The 25197-nt window shown below is 41.1% G+C and overlaps 1 long non-coding RNA gene across 10 annotated transcripts in view; it reads left to right on the forward strand.

The window, feature by feature from the left end:
* LOC135112235 (uncharacterized) overlaps positions 1 to 25197 on the forward strand; it is a 57767-nt gene that overhangs the window by 15500 nt on the left and 17070 nt on the right. The window contains exons 2-5 of one of the 10 annotated variants that reach the window (XR_010274184.1): positions 4287 to 4469; positions 7426 to 7526; positions 7682 to 7736; positions 10827 to 10964. The exons of 1 other annotated variant lie outside the window; for it this stretch is intronic. This is a non-coding gene — a long non-coding RNA (uncharacterized LOC135112235). Of the gene's footprint in view, positions 1 to 4286; positions 4470 to 7425; positions 7527 to 7681; positions 7737 to 8485; positions 9284 to 10826; positions 10965 to 25197 lie in introns of those variants that run through there. 8 more of the 10 variants (XR_010274189.1, XR_010274187.1, XR_010274185.1 and 5 more) reach the window with 8 other exon arrangements.

The following is a 25197-nucleotide window of genomic DNA, read 5'->3' on the forward strand; positions in this document are numbered from 1 at the left end:
TGGTGGTGAAAGAGATAGTGAGGAGTGTGCTTCATGGTGAGAGATGGTGACGGTTGTAGTGGTTATAAGGTGGTGATGAGAGTGATGAGTGTTGAAGGTGATGGTGATGAGATAGTGAAAACACACACACACACACACACACACACACACACACACACACACACACACACACAGGCGATTGGTTCTTTCACACAGATCATTATCGTTGTTTTCGAAATCTGGAATTAAAGAAGAAGATTGGTTTGCAGGAAGAGGAAGAGGAAATAGAGGAATAGAGCAAAGGTTTGTCCTCTAGGGAAGATGAATGAGATGGAAACAAATGAGAGAGAGAGAGAGAGAGAGAGAGAGAGAGAGAGAGAGAGAGAGAGAGAGAGAGAGAGAGAGACACAGACAGAAATAATTAAGTAAACACAAGACAAAACAATGAGAATAAAAGGATGAAAACGTTCAGGACGAAACAGGAAACTTTTGTAATTGGAAATGCCAAGAAGAAAAGACAGTAATTGTAACTCCTGCGCAAGTTAAGTTTACGTACAAGATGGCGACGGGAAAAAAAAAAAGAAAAAAAAAGAAAAAAAAAAGAACGATATGAGAACAGGAGATGTACGAATGTGGGAAATAAATAAAGAAAATCTGACCGAATGAGGAGCAGTCAAAAAAAAAAAAAAAAATGTGAAACACGATATTGAAAGACGAAATTGAAGGTGGTGCCGTGACGCAAAATTGGACAACAGAAAAACAAAGAGAAATTTATAGTCAAAGGAAGTGACAGAATGAGACGCTAAAGACAAAACAGGGAGCGAGGATTAGAGGACGCTTGTAACTTTGGTGAATTGGAGTAAGAGAGGAAGCAGTGAGGCGAAATTGAGGGGAATGAGGGGAGAGGAGAGCAAGGCAGCCATTAATCTACAGACAATAGAAGCGTCGCGGCCTTGGATTAATTACAGTTGTCCTCTGTGTGTGGCTGACGGTCCACCTAGAGTGCGTGTGTGTGTGTGAGTGAGAGAGAGAGAGAGAGACAGAGAGCTGGTATACATAAATCCACATAATCCATACGGGCTGCAATAATCTCATCGTCTTAACTTCCAACATCCTTCCTGCTTTATGATTGAAGGAAGGCGAGTGAAAGGAGGGAAGGGAAGGGGAGGGAGGCCGTACATGAACATCTCATTTTCAAGAAACAACAAAGGGAAAGAAAGATTGAGATAACCCCGAAATTGCCTTTGAAAGAGAGAGAGAGAGAGAGAGAGAGAGAGAGAGAGAGAGAGAGAGAGAGAGAGAGAGAGAGAGAGAGAGAGAGAGAGAGAGTGTGTATGTGTGTGTGTGTCCAGCATAAACCAACTCGGTTCAACAATAACACGAAGTAAACTTGTGTCATTTGGGTGGAAACTAAATTATGTCCAGAAACGAGGCGTCTGTCCTGCTCTTTCTGTGCAGTTCCCCTTCTGCATGCGGGCGGTCGAAAGCCTTTCCCCCTTCAAGGTATTTCCACTCATGAGTATAAAGTTAATAGCTTGTAGTTTGAGGGCAGAAGCCACCCTCCTGAATTTTAGGCATAGGACTTTTATTGAAACATTTGTTCAAGAGGTAATCCACCGCGGCATTATTATTGTTTTTTACTGGTTATGAAACATGTCCAGTATAGAAACAGCTGTGTTCCGTCTGTCTGTATGTCTGTTTTCTAATAGTGTGCCTCCATAGTGTTCACAGTCATGCAATATAACTGAACAGGAAGACCATCTTACTGCATATCAGAGGGTGGATGAAAAGTGTATTCCCTGAATGTATCAGTGGAAGGTAAATAATGTACAGACCTTCATACATTGAAGATTAAAGGAATACAGAAACAGGTGTCTGCCTCGCAAATGTGGAGCGTTGTCTGATGGAATAGGTTAAGTTAAGACTGAAGTGAGGTGGCAATGTTCTGATGAAAGGGCAACAGAACACTCATTATTGTTGTTTTAGCAGTAGAAAACCGACAACAGAGCAACAGTTTTGATTATCATGTATGTCTTAGGTTAGTTAAGGTTAAGTTACATTAGATTAGCTCAACAGAAACAACTTTCAAAAATAGACAAGTATTTGGAATCCACTCCACAGATGGGATATTACACGCCTCTTAGCAAACTGTAATTAGATTCTTTCTCGTTCACCTTTGAAATGCTGATTTTCTGAGGCTATTGTTGGTTACCTAGCAGTGAATTAAAGCAGCAGTAGCAGTTCTTATCTCTTTTCTCTTTCTGATACAAAAAATCCATACAGTTTCTCTACACTGCATGGGACTTGATTTTTTTTCTGATAGCCTTGGGACATTGGATATGGGAGCTTTCATCTCTCCTACTACTACTACTACTACTACTACTTTTCTAACTAATCTTTCTCCCCTTACCACTCTTCGTTGCCTTCTCCTTCCCTTCCTTGTCCTCTTCCTCGTCCTCTCCTTAAGCAGTCTTATCGTCCGTGTCGTCCTCTTCGTCTTCGCCTCCTCCACGCGGTGCATGCCTTCCCAATATCAGTCACAGCGCTGACCTCGATAATTAATGGCCACGGTCGCTTCATCCTTCACCCACAGCACCACCGCAATCGCTTTATATTAATGGCTGTGGTTACTCGCTATCACTTTAGACATTTACCATGATCATGAATCTGTCATTTAGAGGAATATTCGTGCATTTGTGTGTATATGCAGGGCAACTAGGAATTATCATGGTGCTGGTGTTATTTTCTCGTGTGTGTGTGTGTGTGTGTGTGTGTGTGACAGACGATTAAAAAGAGTAAATATAGGGTGTTGATACATTGTGGTAGCAGTATTAAGTTGTGGTGGTAGTGGTGGTGGTGATGGCGACAGTAGTGGTTAAAGATGTTATTGGCAATGATGCTAGGATTTGTGGTTGTGACTCCATGTGTGTTGCCAATAGTGAATAACAAGGAGAAAGCATGAGAGGAGGATACTTAACAACGAAAATAAGGAAAGGCAGAGAAATCAACGCTCGAGTATTTTTGAACGGAACTCCGGAGCTGTGTGACTGTGACTGCGTGCACCAATAAAGGGACATGCACGAGCAAGCACAGACAAGGTCACTTACACACACACACACACACACACACACACACACACACACACACACACACACACACACACGTATTGTAACTAAAAAAAAAGTTTTTTCATGGCGTCGCAAGTTTCAGTCATATGCATGCTAACGAGTACATAAACCTTACTTGTTCCTCCCTCCTTGCCTCTCCCTTCGCATCCCTTTCTCCATCCTCGCCTTTTCTTTCACCTCTCCCCTTCTCTCGCTCTCCTTCTCCTACTCCAGAGCTTCTCGTCTTGGACCCTTCTCGTCTCGCAGCCCTTCCCCTCACCGCCTTCTAATTCTCATTATAACAGGAGCAAGTTTCACAGAAAGTCGCAGTTTCACTTCCAATTTGTTTCTTGAGACTTAGAGTAACCTACACATTACCTTCCTTTGCACCTTCTCCTCTTTCTCCTCCTCCTTTTTCTTTTCCTTCTTTCCTCCCTCCCTCTCTTCTCTTTTTCTCGTATTACTTGCATTTTGAGCTTCTCTTTTCCTTGCTCTCCTTTCCTTACTACTGAATTTTCCATACTTTTTGATCACTTGGAAGTAGTTGCGGGAATTAGAGCCAAGGGGAAGCGCATCTGAGAAGACGTGTGTGATAAGAGAAAGCAAAACGAACTCGTGGTGAGGGAAGAGAGATGAAAAAAAATGCAAGACAAGTACGGAGAGGAGAAAGCGAGAGCCGGAAGAAGGGGAGAAGTTGATAACCTTTTGAGTTTCCTTTGATGCAGTGAGGGAAGTGAAGGATGATTTCATAGTAGGACGATGCAAGGTTATAATCAGCTGTTACTGTAAGAAATCAATGGGAATAATGTCTGTGAGAAAGGAAATTATGTGACTAGGAAGTAACTTAATCATCCCCCCTCTCTCTCTCTCTCTCTCTCTCTCTAACCCTATGTCGTGTTTATGCCACTCGCTGTTTAATTACTATTTTTCAATAAGTGTGAGGGAGGAGAAGGAAGGTGCATGACAGACAGTTTTGCTAATGTTTCCAGTCCTTCGCTCTCTTCCCCTCGCTGGCTTCTCTTTCTCACCCTCCCCTCTCACTCTCGCTCTTCTCCATTTCTTCCTGCTTCGTTTCTATCTAAATGAACTTGTTTCCTCATTATGGCAGCGCCCAGGGATATCAACTAATTTGGTTGGTTGATGTGTAATGAGCTTTTTGTTCGTGAGTGGTTAGCTGACGTACCGCTCCGCGACTTCCAGATTGGGCAGACACGCAGGCATAACTTGGTGCTGATTGGACGATAACGATAACGGCATTACTAACGGAAGAATATAGAGAGGGAAAATTTGAAGAGAAGATTAAACGGAAGGACGGGAAAAGCAGGAAGGTCCGAAAAACAAGTATAAAGTGCAGAGAGCAGAGAAGAGAACAGCAACAAAGAGGTAAGGAAAAAAAGAAGGAAGGAGGGAGGGACTGAGTGATTAGCTGAACGAGGGATTAAAAAAGAAAAAGTTGACTGATGTGATGCGAGTCGTTTGTTCCCTACTGACCTTCACAACCGTTGACCTAATTAGAGACGCATCGTATGTCCGGATGTGGAGGAGAAAAGGAATTTGATTTTGTTAATTACTGTGATGTATATTTGTACACATTGTACATATACTTTTCTAACATGAGGTTATGCTTCACACACACACACAGGAAAAAAACGGAGCTTACTATCACTTAATGAATATAAACAAGGTGTAGCTTGTTTACATGTGATCCAGTGCTATGTATTGTATCTAAGCATATCATTGTTAAATTGTGTAATCTGACTAATATGTAGAATCTGTGCTTGGTGTTCGCTCTTTATATGGTTTAATCTTTCTACTTTACCTATCAGCACTGACAATTTCTCCCTGCTGAAGGTTAACCTGCATTCATCATGTTCCTAAAAAGGGTGACCTCTCCAATCCCACGAACTACCACTCTGAATCCTTCCTCAGTCTGTAGATTCTTAAGGATCTGTTTGCTCACGATGAATGGCATGAATGGCGAGCCAGTGATGATCATCCGGCTCTCCGCAATGAATCTTGTTTAATCTCTTTTAGGAGTTCTGGCAAAGAAAAAAAAATAACTTGTTGCTTTAGATCTGAAAAGCTTTTGATAGAGCTCGGCTCAGATCTAAATTGTAAGCCTTCCTCATACAGTTTCTATACATCTCTTTCCTTTTTGGCTCTTTCCTTTTTGGCCGTTCGTATGTATATGTATATATATACACAAGCTCGGTGTGGATGCATGTAAGATTTCGCAATCCGTAATAAAAGAAACGTTAATAACGCGTGTGAAGGAGCAGTGATTCCTGGTGTGTTCATTGGGATGAGAAGAGACAATGTAGGGATTCGCTTTCATGTCTGTTCTTTCTTGAAGGGTTTCAGTTACTGATTATTGTCTGTGAAGGCAGTTTGTTCCAAATAATAGCGAAAATAAATTAATAAGAATTAGAATAACTGTTTCGTTTTGAAAGTTTTAAAAGGCTGTGGTATAATTTTGTAAAGGGTTTCTCATGAAGCTAGAGTGATCTGTGGGAAATTGTGTATTTACATTTAGGTTGCTACATGACTTAGATTTTAGAAGAATTCTATTAGGTTTCCTTTGAACCTACTTTTTTTTTTGGGGGGGGGGGAGGGGGGGCAAGCCAGGCATGCCCGCGCACGCAGCGGCACCTCTCCTGGTGTCCCGTGCAGCCAAATCCTGCCCCAGACACCTGCTTGGCCGCGCCGCTGCACAGTGACTCGTGACCGCGGCCCATTCTCTCCAGGGCTGCACATGTAGTTTACATAATTACGTGTTAAATCAAATTCATGTATGGCAAAACTTTTACTAGTTGATCATCATGGTACACATTTCATGGGAACTAACGACACGATTTGTGAAATTATTAATTGTTGTGACGCATCGTGATAATTTATTATTTATGATCGTGGCTGGAAATATTCTGGTTTACGGTAATAAGTTAATTACTCTATACTGATAAAGACGACAGTGTAAATTATGGAATATTATTTATTGACATGATGCGGTTTTTTGTCTGCTGCGTCACTACCAATATCTAGGAACGCGACAAACATAAAATAAATAAAACAAATAATAAAAGGTTTAGACGAGGAATTATTGGTTATCCTAAACTTGCGTAGAAACAGGAAGAGATGCACAAGTATGATAATAGTGTTTTGTACATTTCATTAAATCTACTTTCCTATGCATTATTGTCTGAACACACATTTTTTTTACTTTGATATGATTCGGAATGTTTCAAGACGCAGCAGAAACTAAACTGGGCAAGCCGATTGAAGCTTTGGTCTATTTAACTTTTTATATATATTTTTTTTAGGACAGTAAGGAAGGAGTAGTGTTTTTACAGTTACTTCTTGTCTCTCTCTCTCTCCATCTATCTATTTTTTTTTTTTTGTCTTTTCATTTGTTCCTCTCTTCACTCTTCCTTTCTCTTATATCCTCACTTCACTTCTCCTCCTTTCATTCACATCAAGCTCATTACTTCCTCGATTCTCCTAAGCCTCCACTCTCAACATGCTCTTTACTTCCCTCTCGTCTTTACACACTCCTGCTCTCCCTCCCTCTGAATTTATGCATTTTTATCTTCTTCTTCTCCTATTTCTTCTCTTTTTTTTTTTACTCCTTCCTCGCCTTTTTTCTCCTCTTCCATTTCTATAAGTTCTTCTCTTCATCTCATTTTTGACTGTATAAATTCTCTGATCATTTGTTAATTAATGTTTATTGTTCCTATTTTTGTCTCTGTTTTCGTCTATTTGTTTCTGTCTGCCTGTCTGCCTGTCTACCTGAGTGGTTGGTTCTCTCTCTCTCTCTCTCTCTCTCTCTCTCTCTCTCTCTCTCTCTCTCTCTCTCTCTCTCTCTCTCTCTCTCTCTCTCTCTCTCTCTCTTTGCGCCACGTACAGTAAAGTGTCATCGTATATTTGACGCAATGTTCAGTTATTGACTCGTCCTTGCATTCATGTTAATTAAACCATGTCCTCTTATCTTTTACTCAATTTTTTTTTTTTCTAATTTACTTTTCAATATTTCCTCCTTTTTTCACTTTTTTTTCTTTTCCATTTATGTCTCCTTTTTTTACCTTTTTTTTCTTTTTTTTTTGTTTAGTTTTGAATGTGTCATGCCTTTTCTATTAACTGAATTTTTTTTTCTAGTAATCTCCTGTCATTACTTTTATGTTTGTCTTGTCTTTTCTACCTTAGCTTCATCTTTTTTTTTATTTTTTTTTATTCCAGTGTAATTTTCTGTGGGATTTCTTTTGCTCAGGGACAGCCAGAAAGACAATAATATGATATCCATTTTATTAAGTTCCCCTCCACTCTAATTTTTCTTTGTCCATTCCAGGCCCTCGTCATCTCTCACAGCCGTTCCCTGCTGGAAAAAACAATGAATGGGAGAGAGAAAAAAAAAATAGATGGTTTTTGAAATAAGTGGAGATGGGTAAGGTATGTGGTAATGAATATGAGTCAGGAAGAAATTATGAGAGAGAGAAAGAGAGAGAGAGAACCAGCCACTCAGACGTATAGAAAGTTAAGTCTTATTTTTATTTTCTCGAGAAGTGTATAGTTTGCATCTAAAATTTCGTTTATTTTCATCACAGGTACACGAGGTTGCTTTCGTTTTCCTCTCTCTGTTTCGTCTCATCAGTGGCGCAGGTGAGCTCTTGATGCAATTATGATAAAACAGGTGAGGAGGGGCAGGCAATCTGTGACTCACCGCGTTTGTGATCTACGTCCTAACTCGATTTCTCCCTTCCTTCCTTCCTTCATTATCATCGCCCCTCTTCCTTCATCATCCTTGTCTCTTGTTCCTTCCCTTTGTGTGTGTGTGTGTGTGTGTGTGTGTGTGTGTGTGTGTGTAGAAATTTAACCACCACCTCGCACCATTATGAACGTCGCGATGACTGCAGTGATGAACGGTGCATCTATTTGTTAGATTGTTTATTGTAAGTCTGTAGGTGAAGTTATCGAGCTGAACACCAAGGCTACGAGTGTGTTGCTGCTGTTGTATATTTTCTTGTACACCGAGACAGTTCTGAATACTACAATAGTTTATCCTGCATCAGGATAAGTTTTCTTTTTCCAGGGAAACGAAAGAAAATATATAAAGTGCGTTTTTGGAATGGTAGACTCAAGCATACATATTGGTAGTAAATCACAAAATATATATATATTCTCTCTCTCTCTCTCTCTCTCTCTCTCTCTCTCTCTCTCTCTCTCTCTCTCTCTCTCCTTCACGATGATCATAGCTCATAATATGTTTTACCTATGGGAGCTAATAGTAATCGTAATTGTTAAAATTTTAAAATGCCTGCTGTTGTAATACTGATATGAACAGAATTTGAATAGTATATCCACAATCATTTGTTTCTCTATAGAAGATAATAAAGATTTAAAAAAAAAAAATAAATAAAAAAAAAAAGGTGTTTGGAGATAGGTTTGGAATATTATGAATAACTGAGTTACCCACTGATTCTACCCGTTCTCGACGTCAGCATTGAGTCAGGCTATCAGATGACGGTACTGTCGGCAGAGCGGAGTCATGGAAGCTGAAGTCTCTCGCTACCTTAAGAACATAAATAAGGGAAGCTGCAAGAAGCGACCAGGCTTACATGTGGCAGTCCCTGTATGAAATATACCTACCTATTTCCACCTATCATCCCCATCCATAAACCCGTCTAATCTTCCCTTAAAGCTCCCTAATTTGATCAGAGCTTCATGGTTCAGGCTTCTTGAAACTGGTTCATTGTGGGTTTCGGAGCGAGGGTCGAACGCGGGCTATAAGGACAGTGATGCAGGGTATCCTCTGTTTATAAGGGAATCAGGTGATGTATATATGTGTTAGAATCTTATTTAATTGTTTGTGATACGCCTTTTGTTGTTTGAAGCTGAGACGCTCACACGTGACAGACGCCTTCTAACACCTATTGTCCTCTGCTGAATGTACCAGTTAGTGGTCACGGCGGACGGTTATGGCGGCGCGACGTGATTTACGGGAAAAGATCAAAGAAGGAATAGCGTTAGTGTTCACACCAACTCGTCAGACATGGTGTTAAGTGTCGCAGTGCTCTAGTGACGTGAGCCTCAGCTTACATATACGTACTTTGCCGGCAACTTAGATGTGTGCAGGGCAAGATTCCCACAATTAAGGACCGGCGGCTCCCTAACTTCCTCCCGCGCCACGCCAGGAAACCTCGGTAAAGGTAAGCCAACGATGTACGAGTACTTTACATGGAGGTTACGTAAGGATAGGCAGCCAAGGGAGGGTCGAGGCGATGGATTAGGTAAGGATGGGTGAGGTTTGGCTGAGTTACAAGAGGTTACGCTAATGACCTAATGGGAATGAAGGCGGCGAATCCTTCTGTTAAGATTTGAGGAGGAAGCTCTCGCCACTCCCAGTATTAGGACACCTCGCTTTAGAAACAAGATGGTGGTCAACCATTTTCTCACAAAATGTCGGTCTCTAACTTCATGTCTCACTGAAGTGCGTACTTTTTCCGGTTCAATATTAAGTGAAGTACGTACTTTTATCCCTCAGTTTCCCTCAGTCTTCACAGTGCTGGCCACTGCCGCGCTGCTGAAGGTGTTGACGAATACGTAACAGCTAAATATGTTATGACCTTGTCGCCTGCAGCGTTGTTGACAGTGTGACGGCTCTGTAGAGCTACTGCGTGCATAATTAATCTCTAATCCACAATTAACATGTAGTATTATAGCAGTTATATTTTGTCCTTTTAAAATTATTATTTGTGATGAAATTAAGTTCTTCTTTTAGATTGTGGGCTGTATTCGTTCCTTTATAAAAGAAAATGTATTTTTAAGTAAACGTGAGCAGCAGCCCCTGCTGGAGGGAATACTGAGTTGGGGGAAGCTGTGGCTTTTACTGTTCTGCTTCATTCAGTTTAGATAAGACGGTGTTGTTTATTATCAAAAACGTCATTGGGGCAACAGGTCCGTTGTTGTATGTTCTTTCCTTTCTTCTTTCCTTTGTGTTCCTTTGTGTTTATTTTCCACCTCCTCATCCATCTACTGCTACTTTTACTACTCCTCCTCCTCCTCCTGCTCCTGCTCCTGCTCCTCCTCCTCCTCCTCCTCATAAATTAAATCGTAAACTTATCCACCTTCCTTATTTCCTCCTGATTGGTTTCGAACTGAGACGAACCACATAAACTTGATCGTAACTTGTCGGTAAATAAATCACTCTTTGCCTGCCTCGCCTTGGGGGACACTTGAAGTTTCCACCTCCGTCCTCAAGTTGCTGGGGGACAGTTCGCGCATCTTGCCTTCAGTGACGGGAGAAGGAATGAAGGAAAGGAAGGGAAGGGGATTCGAGCGAGGAGAATAAAACAGTATTATATTCTTTGCTTGTCATTCATAATTTATCACCGAGTATGGATCCCTGAAGGTTTGTAGAAGTAAAGCACGTGTTTTATTTTTATTTATTTATTTATTTTTTTATGACACTCACATCCTCCTAAGTTCCACCTTAGTATAATTTCTCAACAACAGTTCTTACACACAGACCTGTAGCTGTTCATCATGTGGCATTCAAGTCAGTGTTTTTTTTTTTTTTTCTTTTTAAGCGTTAAGTTAGGAGTGATGACGTAAGAGTCCACGTACTTACTAAAAGAACTTGCTAACTTAAAAATAGGAAAACAACACACAGCAGTTTTAAAATAGATGAACAGAAAATAACGGTGACAGTATAATGTAGCCTCCTCGTTGCATTATTTTTCTTTCATACAGATTCATCAACGCCAAGCCAGATAAACATCACACCAGCTTTGCAAACCCATCTGTTTTACATCCTGCCGCCAGCTCCCCTCCGTGTTAAAACATTGGATTCGAGTCGAGGGCCCCATTTCTGTACATTTCTGGCAACAGGTAAATAAATAGATAGATAGATAGATAGATACAGAGATGGATACTGAATAGACAGACTGATAGATAGGTGGATAGAAAGACAAATAGACAAAAAGACAGATAAATAAACAGATAGATTGATAGATGATGATAATAATAGGGGATGTTAGATAGCCTTAAGAACACACACACACACACACACACACACACACACACACACACACACACACACACACACACACACACACACACACACACACACACACACACACACACACACACACACACACACACACTTGTTTATAATGCGTCTGTATAGAAGAAAGTTATGATAAAATTATGCAGGAAAGATGTCCCAGCGAAAGAGAAATGGCGCTGTATTAAATCTGAAAGGAGGAGCAGGAAGAAGAGGAAAATGAAATGGGAAAGTGAGAGAATGCAAAGATTATTCTCTCCCTAATGTTTTTCCCTCCTTCCTGATTATTTATCCCAAGTTTTTTCCTTTTTTTTTATTTCATATTTTCTTCTTTCTTTGTTTCTTTTTGACACGTGTCCGTCATCTACACTTTGTGTGTGTGTGTGTGTGTGTGTGTGTGTGTGTGTGTGTGTGTGTGTGTGTGTGTGTGTTTTCCGTGCTCTGTCCCACCCTCATTTCCACGCCCGTTAGTTTCACTCTCTTATGTTTTTATTTATTTATTTATTTATTTTTTTCCTTCTCTCCTTCACAATGTTTCCTTTACTTACATTTTTTTTTATTGTTTATAAGCGAATTTTCATGCCTTTATAGTTCATTTACTTCACGTCATATTTCATCGCTATTTACACAAGCAGCTATAGAGCGATTGCCCTAATTGCACATTAATTAATAATGGCTGTGTTGACACGTGGATCGTCACACGGTAGTGCTTGCATCAATATTTTCAAAATGACATTTCATGCATATATATATATATATATATATATATATATATATATATATATATATATATATATATATATATATATATATATATATATATATATATATATATATATATATATATATAGATAGATAGATAGATAGATAGATAGATAGATAGATAGATATGCTATATACAATTTATCGATTACGGTGTGAGTTACGGCGCAGATATTTTATGAACTTTACTTTTTCCACCATAACGTAAAACTTTTACTATACAAATTTGACATGAGGAAAGAGGATGCATAAGAACACACGCACACACACACACACACACACACACACACACACACAGAGAGAGAGAGAGAGAGAGAGAGAGAGAGAGAGAGAGAGAGAGAGAGAGAGAGAGAAAATTGGGCTGAGTGGAAGATTGATGGAGTGGGATTCAATTAACTTTTTGCTGGACGGTGCTCGTGGATGTATAATTAAGCATAGTTAATAGGTGATCCTATGAATAATTCTCCCCGCATCTCTCTCCCTTTCTCTATTCTCTCTCTCTCTCTCTCTCTCTCTCTCTCTCTCTCTCTCTCTCTCTCTCTCTCTCTCTCTCTCTCTCTCTCTCTCTCTCTCTATATATATATATTTTTTTTTTTTCTATATGTAGGATTGTCCTTCCTACATAAAAAAAAAGTAGTAGTAGTAGTAGTAGTAGTAGTAGTAACAGTAGTAGTAGTGGACCATCATTCTCATCCCTGTTCCCGTAATGCATAAAGTAGATAAACTCAAGAAAATTAAAACTGAATTTGTATGCATGGGATGTATTCCGCCAGGGAGATGATTTTCATATCCGACACACACACACACACACACACACACACACACACACACACACACACACACACACACACACACACACACACACACACACACACACACACACACACACACACACGTGTATGCGTCACAAGTAGGAATGATAACATGTATAACTTTTCTCTCTTTCCCTCTCATTTATTTTGTATCGTTTTACTTCACTCCATCTTCTGTTATTTTATCAAGTGTAACTAAAATAAATGCATGTGAAAAAGGAGGAAAATAATGACCTCCATCTTTCTCTCTGTTCACTTCACTCAACTTTCTCTTCCTTTTTGAAATGTAGGAATTTAAAAATGAAAGAGTATATCACTCTATTGTTTTCTTCTTTTTGAAATGTAGGTATCTGAAAAATTAATCCATCAAGTCTAAGGAGGAAAATAATAACATACACCTTTCTCCCTTCACTGAAAACATAAGTATATTTTTGTTCTTTCTTCCTTCCATCTCTTCTTCACTCCATTTTCTATTCCCTCTTGAAGTGTATCTAAAAAAAAAAAAAATTGCACATGTCTGGGTTAGAAAATATAAACAGAAATATACCGTCCTCCCTTGTCTCATTTTAATTTTTCGCTTCACTCCTATTCTGTTTGGAAATGTATCTAAAAACAAGTGCTTATTGTGTCTAAGGAAAAAAAAAATAACAAAGTGCATCTTAGAAGAAAATAGCATCTTTCCCTTTTACTTATTATCATCTTTCTGCTTTACTCCACCTCTTCTTCCCTTACCTTTTATAAATGTATCTAGAATTGAACACTCGTGCCTAAGGAAGAAAACAATAACGAAAAGTTCATCTCTGAAAAAAATAAAAATAATAATATCATACACCCTTCTCCCTTTACTTATTTTCATCTTTTCGCTTCAGTTCACCTTCCCTTGCCTTGCCTTTTAGAAATGTGTGCAGGTCGTGGGAAGTAAAGTATATCTGTGCGGTCAGTTTCATCCTGAGTTTAGCAGCAGCATCGTCTTCCTTTTTGCTTCCATTTATTGTTTTGCCTTAGCCGGTGCAAGTGCGTGCGGCGGTCAGAGCGGGTCAGGAGGCTTTCCACTGAATGGCGGGGTCGGGTATATGAACCCCGCTGGTCGCCTCGCCTCGCTTTGTTGAGGAGTAAGAGACGTCTAGAGAGCTGAGTCCAGTCGAGTCCAGCCCTCCAGGATCTGTCTTGCTCTCAGGACGTGCTGCAACGCTGCTTTTTCTATTTTTATTAGAGTTCGGTTAGAGGTCTTGGGGAAGAAAACATATTAAGTCGTTCTGATCAAGGAAAGATATCTTTTCTCATTTTTCACTCATTCACTTTTGCTTTCTGCTTCCTGCTGATCAAAAACTATAGACGCAAGCAAATAAAGAGATGGCAACATTTGTCTAGCACTCAAACCATACAGTGTTCAAGTGTGCTGGAGCCTAAGCTGGAATGAATAATACCACGGAAAATTTGAGATCTCTTGATGAAATCACAGCGAAAATGATTTTGTTGGCAATGGTACAACCCTATAGTACTTGAACCACTGAACGAAGCAAATCCCCATTCGCTTCACTTGAGCAGACAAGAGGAATTCAAATGTCAAGATTTAAAAAAAAGGAAGAGCGAAGAAGAACAGAGTGGGAGAATGGAAGGGAAGAACAAATGAGAGGAAGAAATAAAATATTGGGAGAGGGAAGAGTGAAAGGTCAATTTTCAGGGTCAGGTTCTGGGTTGGTTTAGTGTGGTGCTAACGAGTCGGTGCGTGGAGAGCTGTGCGGGGATTGTGTTCCAGGCATCCCGCTGCGGTGTGAGGGGAGGAGCCCGCCACCGCGCTAGTAACTGAAATGAAAAAAAAAAAATGAATTGTGAAGGATACTGTGAAGCGGTGAGGTTGGGTACTAACGAAAAAGAAAAAAAAATATTGCAAAATTGGCAGGAATGTACCGAGAGTTCTTTCTAATAAAATGAAGTAAAAGAGAATGCAATATAGATGCGGTGAGGCTTGCACGCAAATGAATGGACCAAAAAAATATATATATAAAAAAAACCTGCCTAATGTTAAATGAATTATGGAAAGAGTATCACCAATAAAAGGAACTAAAAGAAAATGTAACATTGATGTGGTGAGGATGTGGTGAGGGTGCACGATAACAGATGAACTATAGTAACATTGATGTGGTGAGGATGTGGTGAGGGTGCACGATAACAGATGAACTGTAAAGAATGTATTATGTTACGTGAAGTGGGAGAAGAATTCTCACCAATAAAGCGAGATAAAAGAAAATGTAGTATGGATGTGGCGAGGGTGTGCACTGATAGGTGGACAAAAAGAATACTTAATGATGAATAAGATGTGGCAGGAGTCCACACAAAATAAGACGAATTGAAGGAGAATCTACTATGGCTGCGTGAGTGCACACTTACAGGTGAATTAAAGGAATGTGTTAATATAAAAATGTGACACAATTTCTTACTCTAGGTGCATAAAAAGGAAACGTAGAATATGTGACGTTGGATATACATTAATGAAAGGACTTACAAATGAATATAACGCAAGAAAAGTTGTGTAGGAAGTTTTCACGAATAATTCAAGTCAAATAAAATGTGTTGTGAGAAATGCTGTTCGGGTGTGTACAATAAACGGGCTAAGGGAATACATAATATTGGTAAAAAAATGTAAGTAAATCAATGAATAAAATAAATAAACTAATAAAGTAAATTGCTTTTATTTCTTTATGAAGAATTATTGATATCTCTGAGTGAAGTAATGAAAGAAAATGCAGACTGATTCAGAAAAAAAAGAATAATAGTCTGAGAAAAACCCATTAGTCACGTAAAGAGTTTTTGTTTATTTACGTTTATAAACATTCATGACTGAAATACTGATAGATGTGACAGGAGGGAGAGAGAGAGAGAGAGAGAGAGAGAGAGAGAGAGAGAGAGAGAGAGAGAGAGAGAGAGAGAGAGAGATTCAGCCTTTCTCTCACTTCTCTCTCACTCCACGCACGTCACAATTGCGTCACCACTCTCCCTTGACGTCACAGCCTCTCCCTCTCCCTCGTCTCCCTCCATTGCAGAGCTTCCCAACGCTGGAAACTGCCGCGGGTCTTACGTGAGAGAGAGAGAGAGAGAGAGAGAGAGAGAGAGAGAGAGAGAGAGAGAGAGAGAGTGCACCAGCAACAACTAAAACATGAAGATGAAGAATATGAATAAGAATAACAAGAACAAGAACAACAAAAACAACAACAACAATAATGATAGTAATAATAATTATTATTATTATAATAATAATAATAATAATAATAATGATAATAATAATAATAATAATAATAATGGTAATGGCAGTAATATTTCACAGATAATTAAGAAGACGTGGAGTGAAAACAGTGGACGGCTTAATGCGGCGCGTAATGTTTTTCTAAATTTGCTGAACGTAATGAATTTCTCGCGTCCTGTCTCTCTCTCTCTCTCTCTCTCTCTCTCTCTCTCTCTCTCTCTCTCTCTCTCTCTCTCTCTAGACCAGAAGAGCAAGAGAGAGAGAGAGAGAGAGAGAGAGAGAGAGAGAGAGAGAGAGAGAGAGAGAGAGAAGTACATGAATGCAAAAAGGCATGAAATTAAAGACGACAGGAACAAATTAATAAGGACAAATAAAGGAACTGAATTTCACACTCGCATTCTGAAATTGTTTGTTCTCCTAGTGACTGTTTTCAAAGGTCACAAATAGTCAGTTGGATTCTTGTTGATGTTTTCCTCATTAATGGTACTGAAACCTTGTTAACCCTTTGACTGCCATTGGTACACCTTTCCCTAATTACCAGTCACTCTGAGGCATCTTTACTTGTTCTACAGCCACATCCAATCTTTTGAACTGGGAAGAAATTGAGAAATGTATTTTTTTTTTTTTTCATCGCTAACTTTGTCGTAGACGCTTATAAAGACTTGATGCATTGCTGCTGGTGCTGCTGACTGTTGTGTGTGGCAGTGGAAGGGTTAGTCTGTCGCCACAATTATGAAACGATCCTTGGAAACGTCAGTAACTTCCTCTAATTCCTCGCGATTACGTATCACTACAACAGTGAAAGTGTCCTTGAAACGCTATTTAAAATTCCCTTAGAGATTTTATTCTCTTAAAATTTAATTCCGATCATGAAAGTATTTTTTGAAGACTTTAATATCTACAACTCCAGTTCCTTCGAAAATCACAATAATTTCAACTACATTCCTTTAATTGATGAAAGCACCTTTGAAACCTCTAATAATTTGTACTGGAGCTTGTGAAACTACAAATGGAATCATGAAAACCCCAATGAATTCGACTTAAACCTGTTAAATTACCACTGGAATCATGAAAAACCCAATAACTTCCAGTGGAACGTGTTAAAACCACGAGAATAAAAAAAAATGAAAGCTCCCAATAACTTCCATTAGAGCCTTTAAAACTACCCCTGATAAAAAAAAACACTCCAGTACCCTTCAGTACAGTACTGTCTGTCAAAGCATTCCAGATAAGACGCTTGGGAAAATTATGTGTGTGTGTGTGTGTGTGTGTAGGTGTGTGTGTGTGTGTGTGTGTGTGTGTGTGTGTGTGTGTGTGTGTGTGTGTGTAGGTGTGAAGAAATAAAATCACTATGTTCATTTTGTTCACAGGGAGATTATAACCACTGCGGAGAATAGTGAAGTGTATGAAGTGTTTATGCAAAGTGTGCCTCATAAAATGACACTTTACGAAGGCCTGTGCAAAATTTAGTTAGTTTGAGTAAGATCCAAAATTTTCAGTCTCTCCACAAATTAGGAAAGAGATTTATGGATTGATTAAAAATGCTTATTAATTGCTCTCTCTCTCTCTCTCTCTCTCTCTCTCTCTCTCTCTCTCTCTCTCTCTCTCTCTCTCTCTCTCTCTCTCTCTCTCTCTCTCTCTCTCTCTCTCTCCTAATTAAAGTGACTAGGCCAATTATTTAATTAAAAATGGCGGGAAGACGAGGAGGAAGAGGAAGAGGAGGAGGTGGAGGTGGAGGAGGAGGAGGAGGAGGAGGAGGAGGAGGAGGAGGAGGAAGAAGAAGAGGATCTGTATTAGTAATAGCAACAGGAGGAGGAGGAAGAGGAAGATGAGGAGGAAGAAGAATAGTAGATAATAAAGCAAGAAAGGAGGAAAGGAATAAAGATAGAGAAATAGATGAATCAGATTTTCCTCTTATAAGTTTTGTGCTCTTTTTCTTTTTTCTCTTCTCTTTCCTTCATTCCCTTCTCCTCTCTGCTTCCTTCTCCCATTACTTTCCTTTTTTTCTTCCAACTGCTTTCTTTCCTCCTGTCCTTCCTTTTAACCCTTCTTCTTCATGTTCACTTCCTATCAAGTTTTTTCCCCCGTTTTAATTTTTATTTCCTCTCTATTTCCTAATCTCTTTCTTTAATTTTTCTCTTTTTTTCCTATGATTTCATTTCATTTTTTTCTTTCAGCTCTTTATCTGGTAGAATTTCGTCTGTTTCTCAATTCTGTTAATCTCTCTCTCTCTCTCTCTCTCTCTCTCTCTCTCTCTCTCTCTCTCTCTCTCTCTCTCTCTCTCTCTCTCTCTCTCTCAATTTTCCACCCGAATTTTGCTAGTGGTAGGAAATGGACAGAAGAGAGAGAGAGAGAGAGAGAGAGAGAGAGAGAGAGAGAGAGAGAGAGAGAGAGAGAGAGAGAGAGAGAGAGAGAGCATGTAAAATCATTTCCCTTTTCACAGTGTGTGTGTGTGCTCTCTTTCCTGCGTAGGACCACAGCCTACGCACACACACACACACACACACACACACACACACACACACACACACACACACACACACACACACACACACACACACACACACTGAATGAGGGAAACACGAAAAGTCTATTTTATCTCAAAGGAATTTGAGTGAAAACTGAAAGCAAGATACGAGAGAGAGAGAGAGAGAGAGAGAGAGAGAGAGAGAGAGAGAGAGAGAGAGAGAGAGAGAGAGAGAGAGAGAGAGAGAGAGAGAGAGAGAGAGAGAGAGAGATGCAAGGAGGAGAGAATGAGATAAAGATAGGAGTGAAGAGCAGAAGGAAAGAAAGGAAGGAGGGAAAGGAAAAAATGAAGAGAACGAAAGAAGGAAGGAAGGAAGGAAGGAAGGAAAGAAAATGAGAGAGAAGAAAGGAAAGGAAGGAAGAAAGGTGTAAAGAACAAGAAATGAAAGGAAAGGAAGGAAAGAAGGAGGGAAGACGAAAAGACAAGAATGAAGTGCAGGAAGAAAAAAAGAAAGAAGGAAGGAAGGGAGGAAAGAAGAAAAGGAAGCTGAAAAAAGTTGAAAAAGAAGAAAACCGAAAGAGAGAGGAGAGAGATAAAGAAAGAAAGAAGGTGAAAAGGAAAGGAGGAAGAAAGAAAGGCGAAAGGAAAGGAAAGGAGGAAGAAAAGAAGAAAGGAAGGAAAAGAGGACAAGAGATACAGGAAAAGAGGCGAGGAGGAGGCAAAAATGAGTGGTGGTGTAAAATATCACATCCTCTGGGGCTTCAAAACGAACTCGTATGCTCAGAAAAAGATCACATATTTCCCACCATCTCTCTCTCTCTCTCTCTCTCTCTCTCTCTCTCTCTCTCTCTCTCTCTCTCTCTCTCTCTCTCTCTCTCTCTCTCTCTCTCTCTCTCTCTCTCTCTCTCTCTTTATCTAAACAATTAAACACACATGTTCATTGTGGCCTCTGCTAAAGTTATCTTTGTGGTGTATAACTATTTTAAAGCATTACTGTGTGTGGTATAATAAATATTAATATTTTGCTAAGATGTATAGGCACATGTATGTAACCAGTGATTAAATCAATGTATAAGTAATAAGCAAATAAATAGATTAATAAACTAGAAAATGATATGGTTATATATGTACAGTACTTACAATAGAGGTCATGTGCATCTATATGGCAAGTTCACCGGAGGTCAGACACGACCATATTTTTGTGTCTTTCTTATGGAGGGTTGAGAGTCTGAAGGCGTAACCACTTGTGTGTGGACACTTTCATCTGCTGTGTGGACAGATGTCGTACGTCCACCACAGCCGTGAGGGTGTTCCACCACACTACAGTGGCGGAGGAGAAGGCCCGTTGGTGGGTGCTGGAGCGAGACCCTGGCACCTCCAAGAGGAGATCGTTGCTCAATACCGTTCTCGTATTGCGCTCAGATCTCCTCCAGGTAGCCCTCAGGTCTGCTAGGTGAGGAACATTCTGGATCTGCGCCTTATGAAGCACTGTCAGCGCTGCAACTTCCCGGCGATGATCCAGAGTGTCCCTCAGCACCGGCCCATCCTCCTGTATCTGCTGCTGCTGCTGCTGTTGTCGCTGCCGCCACGGTTGCTGGCGAGGCTGCGTCTGTCTGGCGCCACTGATGAGGCGCTCTGCCCTCCTTTGCACTTTGTCCAGCAAGTTGAGATGACATCGGGCACTGGACATCCACGTGAGCGGCGCGTACTCCATGATGGGCCTGACTTGAGCCTTGTACAGGGTCAGGAGGCCATCGGAGTCAAGGAGGTGCCTCAGACGCCTCAACAGTGTCACCTTCTGAGACACTTCGGGCCACGTCCTCGAGGTGACGGTCGAAGAGCAGCCGCGAGTCCACCTCCACGCCAAGGATGTTTACGCTGTCCTGCAGAGGGATGCTGTTGTCTCCCATCTTCAGCTTTCCACGCACCTCACGCGCGTCCTCGTGAGAGCGGGATACCACCATGGCCTGAGTCTTTTCGGGGGCAAACTTGACTTGCCACCGGTCGCCCCAGGCCATGATGTCTGAGAGCAGTGCATTGACTCTCTCTCTCTCTCTCTCTCTCTCTCTCTCTCTCTCTCTCTCTCTCTCTCTCTCTCTCTCTCTCTCTCTCTCTCTCTCTCTCTCTCTCTTAATCTTTACCTTATCATTTTCTCTTTCCCCACTCTTCTTTCTTCTTAATATCTCCTTTCTCATTCCTTCCTCTTTCACTCTCCCCTCGCTTGCTCTCTCTGGTTATCATTCCTCTCATTTTCCATTTCTAATTCTCTTCCTCTTAGCATCCTCCTTCTCATTCCCTTCCCTTCGCTCTCCCCCGCCTGTTGTGCTCTGACCCACTTCCCATCGCCACGGGAAGACACAGGACACGGAGATACGCTCAACATTCTTGATCTTTTCCTGACCTCTAATCCTTCTGCTTATGCCGTCAGCCTTTCTTCTTCGTTGGGCTCCTCCCATCACAATCTCATATTTTTATCTTGTCCTATCGCTGGAATCCCTCCTCAGGATCCCCCTAAGCGAAGGTGCCTCTGGCGTTTTGCCTCTGCTAGTTGGAGGGACCTGAGGAGGTATTTTGCTGATTTTCCTTGGAATGACTACTGCTTCCGTGTCAGAGACCCGTCTTTGTGTGCTGAGCGCATAACAGAGGTGATAGTGTCTGGCATGGAGGCATACATTCCTCACTCTTTTTCTCGTTTTAAACCTTCTAAGCCTTGGTTTAACACAGCTTGTTCTCGTGCTATACATGATAGAGAGGTGGCCCACAAAAGGTACTTAAGCCTTCCTTCACCAGAATCTCATGCACTTTATATTTCTGCCCGGAACCATGCCAAGTCTGTTCTCCAACTAGCCAAAAACTCCTTCATTAACAGAAAATGTCAAAACCTTTCAAGATCTAACTCCCCTCGTGATTTCTGGCATCTAGCCAAAAATATCTCCAATATCTTTGCTTCTTCTTCTTTCCCTCCTCTATTTCAACCAGATGGCACCACTGCTATCACATCTATTTCTAAAGCTGAACTCTTCGCTCAAATCTTTGCTAAAAACTCTACCTTGTACGATTCTGGGCTTGTTCCTCCTTCTCCTCCACCCTCTGGCTACTTCATGCCACGTATTAAAATTCTTCGCAATGATGTTTTCCATGCCCTCGCTGGCCTAAACCCTCGGAAGGCTTATGGACCTGATGGGGTCCCTCCTATTGTTCTCCGAAAGTGTGCCTCCGTGCTTGCACCTTGCCTAGTCAAACTCTTTCAGCTCTGTCTGTCAACATCTACCTTTCCTTCTTGCTGGAAGTTTGCCTATATTCCACCTGTTCCTAAAAGGGGTGACCGTTCTAATCCCTCAAACTACCGTCCTATTGCTTTAGTTTCCTGCCTATCTAAAGTTTTTGAATCTATCCTTAACAGGAAGAATCTTAAACATCTATCACTTCACAACCTTCTATCTGATCGCCAGTATGGGTTCCGTCAAGGCCGCTCTACTGGTGATCTTCTGGCTTTCCTTACTGAGTCTTGGTCATCCTCTTTAATAGATTTTGGTGAAACTTTTGCTGTTGCCTTGGACATATCAAAAGCTTTTGATAGAGTCTGGCACAAAGCTTTAATTTCCAAACTACCCTCCTACGGTTTCTATCCTTCTCTCTGTAACTTCACCTCAAGTTTCCTTTCTGACCGTTCTATTGCTGCTGTGGTAGACGGTCACTGTTCTTCTCCTAAATCTATTAACAGTGGTGTTCCTCAGGATTCTGCCCTGTCACCCACTCTCTTCTTATTATTCATTAATGATCTTCTAAACCAAACTTCTTGTCCTATCCACTCCTACAGTGATGATACCACCCTGCACTTTTCCACGTCTTTTCATAGACGTCCAACCCTTCAGGAGGTAAACATATACTCGTATATCACGCAGGGAAGCCACAGAACGCTTGACTTCTGATCTTTCTAAAATTTCTGATTGGGGCAGAGCAAACTTGGTATTGTTCAATGCCTCAAAAACTCAATTCCTCCATCTATCAACTCGACACAACCTTCCAGACAACTATCCCCTCTTCTTCAATGACACTCAACTGTCCCCCTCTTCTACACTGAACATCCTCGGTCTGTCCTTTACTTATAATCTGAACTGTAAACTTCACATCTCATTTCTAGGTAAAACAGCTTCTATGAAGTTAGGTGTTCTGAGACTTCTCCGCCAATTTTTTTCACACCCCCCAGCTGCTAACTCTGTACAAGGGCCTTATCCGTCCATGTATGGAGTATGCTTCACATGTCTGGGGGGTTCCACTCATACTGCTTTTTTTAGACAGGGTGGAATCAAAAGCTTTTCGTCTCATCAACTCCTCTCCTCTAACTGACTGTCTTCAGCCTCTCTCTCACCGCCGCAGTGTTGCATATCTAGCTGTCTTCTATCGCTTTTTTCATGCTAAATGTTCTTCTGATCTTGCTATCTGGATGCCTCCCCCCTCCTTCCGCGGCCTCGCTGCACAAGACTTTCTTCTTTCTCTCACCCCTATTCTGTCCACCTCTTTAACGCAAGAGTTAACCAGTATTCTCAATCATTCATCCCCTTTCTCTGGTAAACTCTGGAACTCACTGCCTGCTTCTGTATTTCCACCTTCCTATGACTTGAATTCCTTCAAGAGGGAGGTTTCAAGACACTTATTCATCAATTTTTTGACCACTGCTTTTACCCTTTTTATGGGACTGCCATTTCAGTGGGCATATTTTTTTTATTGGATATTTGTTGCCCTTGGCCAGTGCCCTTCCTACTTAAAAAAAAAATGTATAGGGCGACATCATTAATATAGCAATGTTAATACTTGTGAAATGATTATAATTTATCATTGAAAGCCAAAGTGTACTCGCTACACAGCAAACCATTCAGGCAAATCTTAACGAGTGTTTGCTGTCAGTGAGGCGAGAGTGAAGTGTCGCCTGTCACGCCTCAGCGAGCCACACTCTGGCCTCCTGCCGGGTAGTGTGTGTTGCCTCATAGGAAAGCATACTCGCCTCACACATGACACCTCTGCCACCAGATCATGTGTTCGTTTATCTGTCTGTCTGTCTCTAATATCAGTTGACATGCACGTGGATGCAATTTAATTACTGATTTATTTTTATATCTTTACTTCGGTCCACCGCCCGGCCATCACAAGTCTCCGGAGGATGGTCGCCACCCTTCATGTACAGCGCTTGGTGGGAATACATGCCTTGTCCTTGCCTGCTAGTTTGTCAGTGTTCTCGCAAGAAAATATATCACACAATGTATATACCAAAAGTATATAGCATTTTATCTAAATTATCATTTTATCTAAATGAGACGTTGATCAAACATTTAATGGCAATGATGCAGACGTTGTAATGAAGATGAACACAAACACCACGTGACTGCGTGACGCGAGTGGCACAACAAACAATAACAACACACAGCTCGCTCAGTGGGGCGTGGTCTTAAGAGTATGATCACTCGGGAACGAAGACACCAAAACGCCTGTAACATAATTCCTTTTTACTTACAGAACTACTAAGATACTCTCATGTATAACACAACTCTTTATTTTTCCACCATCATGGCGACTCCTACACCAGCCTCAGAGTCCCCATCTGGGGAGGGGACCATAAATGCCCCCAGGTCGGACTGCCTTTCTGTCGACGACCCGAAGTGTCTTGACATCCCCCTCAACTTTTTCTTCATTAACTTGTGCAACATTCGCGGTCTAAGATCTAATTTTCAATCTGTAGAACACCACCTCTCCTCTTCTAAACTTCATTTTCTTTTCCTCACTGAAACTCAGGTGTCTGAGGCAACTGACAGTAGCCTCTTTTCTGTTCCCTCCTACTTTCTCTATCCTCATTTTCGATCCAAAGCTGGATGATGCGTTTATGTGTGAAACGACTTAATCTGCTCTTGTGCCCACGCTCTTGAATCTTCCGAGTTTTCCACCATCTGGCTACGACTACAGAGTCATTCTCATACTAAATTTATCTGTGCTGTATACCTCTCTCCTAACTCCTCTGACTATAAGAAATTCTTTGACTACTTAACTTCCAAAGTGGAGCACATTCTGAACTTCCCTTTTTTACAGATCTCCATTCTTGGAGACTTCAATGTTCACCACCAGCTTTGGCTTTCCTCCCTCTTCACTGACCATCCTGGTGAACTAGACTTCAACTTTGCTATCCTCCATGACCTAGAGCAATTGGTGCAACACCCTACTCGTATTCCTGACCGTCTTGGAGATACGCCCAACATTCTTGACCTTTTCCTGACCTCTAATCCTTCTGCTTATGCTGTCACCCTTTCTTTTCCGTTGGGCTCCTCCCATCACAATCTCGTATCTGTATTTTGTCCTATCGCTCCAATCCCTCCTCAGGATCCCCCTAAGCGAAGGTGCCTCTGGCGTTTTGCCTCTGTTAGTTGGGGGGACCTGAGGAGGTATTTTGCTGATTTTCCTTGGAATGACTACTGCTTCCGTGTCAGAGACCCCGTCTTTGTGTGCTGAGCGCATAACAGAGGTGATAGTGTCTTGCATGGAGGCGGTACATTCCTCACTCTTTTCTTCTCGTCCTAAACCTTCCAAACCTTGGTTTAACACAGCTTGTTCTCGTGCTATACATGATAGAGAGGTGGCCCACAAATGGTACTTAAGCCTTCCATCACCAGAATCTTATGCACTTTTATATTTCTGCCCGGAACCATGCCAAGTCTGTTCTCCAGCTAGCTAAAAAACTTCCTTCATTAACAGAAAGTGTCAAAACCCTTTCAAGATCTAACTCC

The sequence above is a fragment of the Scylla paramamosain genome, chromosome 23, assembly GCF_035594125.1.
Source record: "Scylla paramamosain isolate STU-SP2022 chromosome 23, ASM3559412v1, whole genome shotgun sequence".
In the NCBI taxonomy this organism is placed as follows: Eukaryota; Metazoa; Arthropoda; class Malacostraca; order Decapoda; family Portunidae; genus Scylla; species Scylla paramamosain.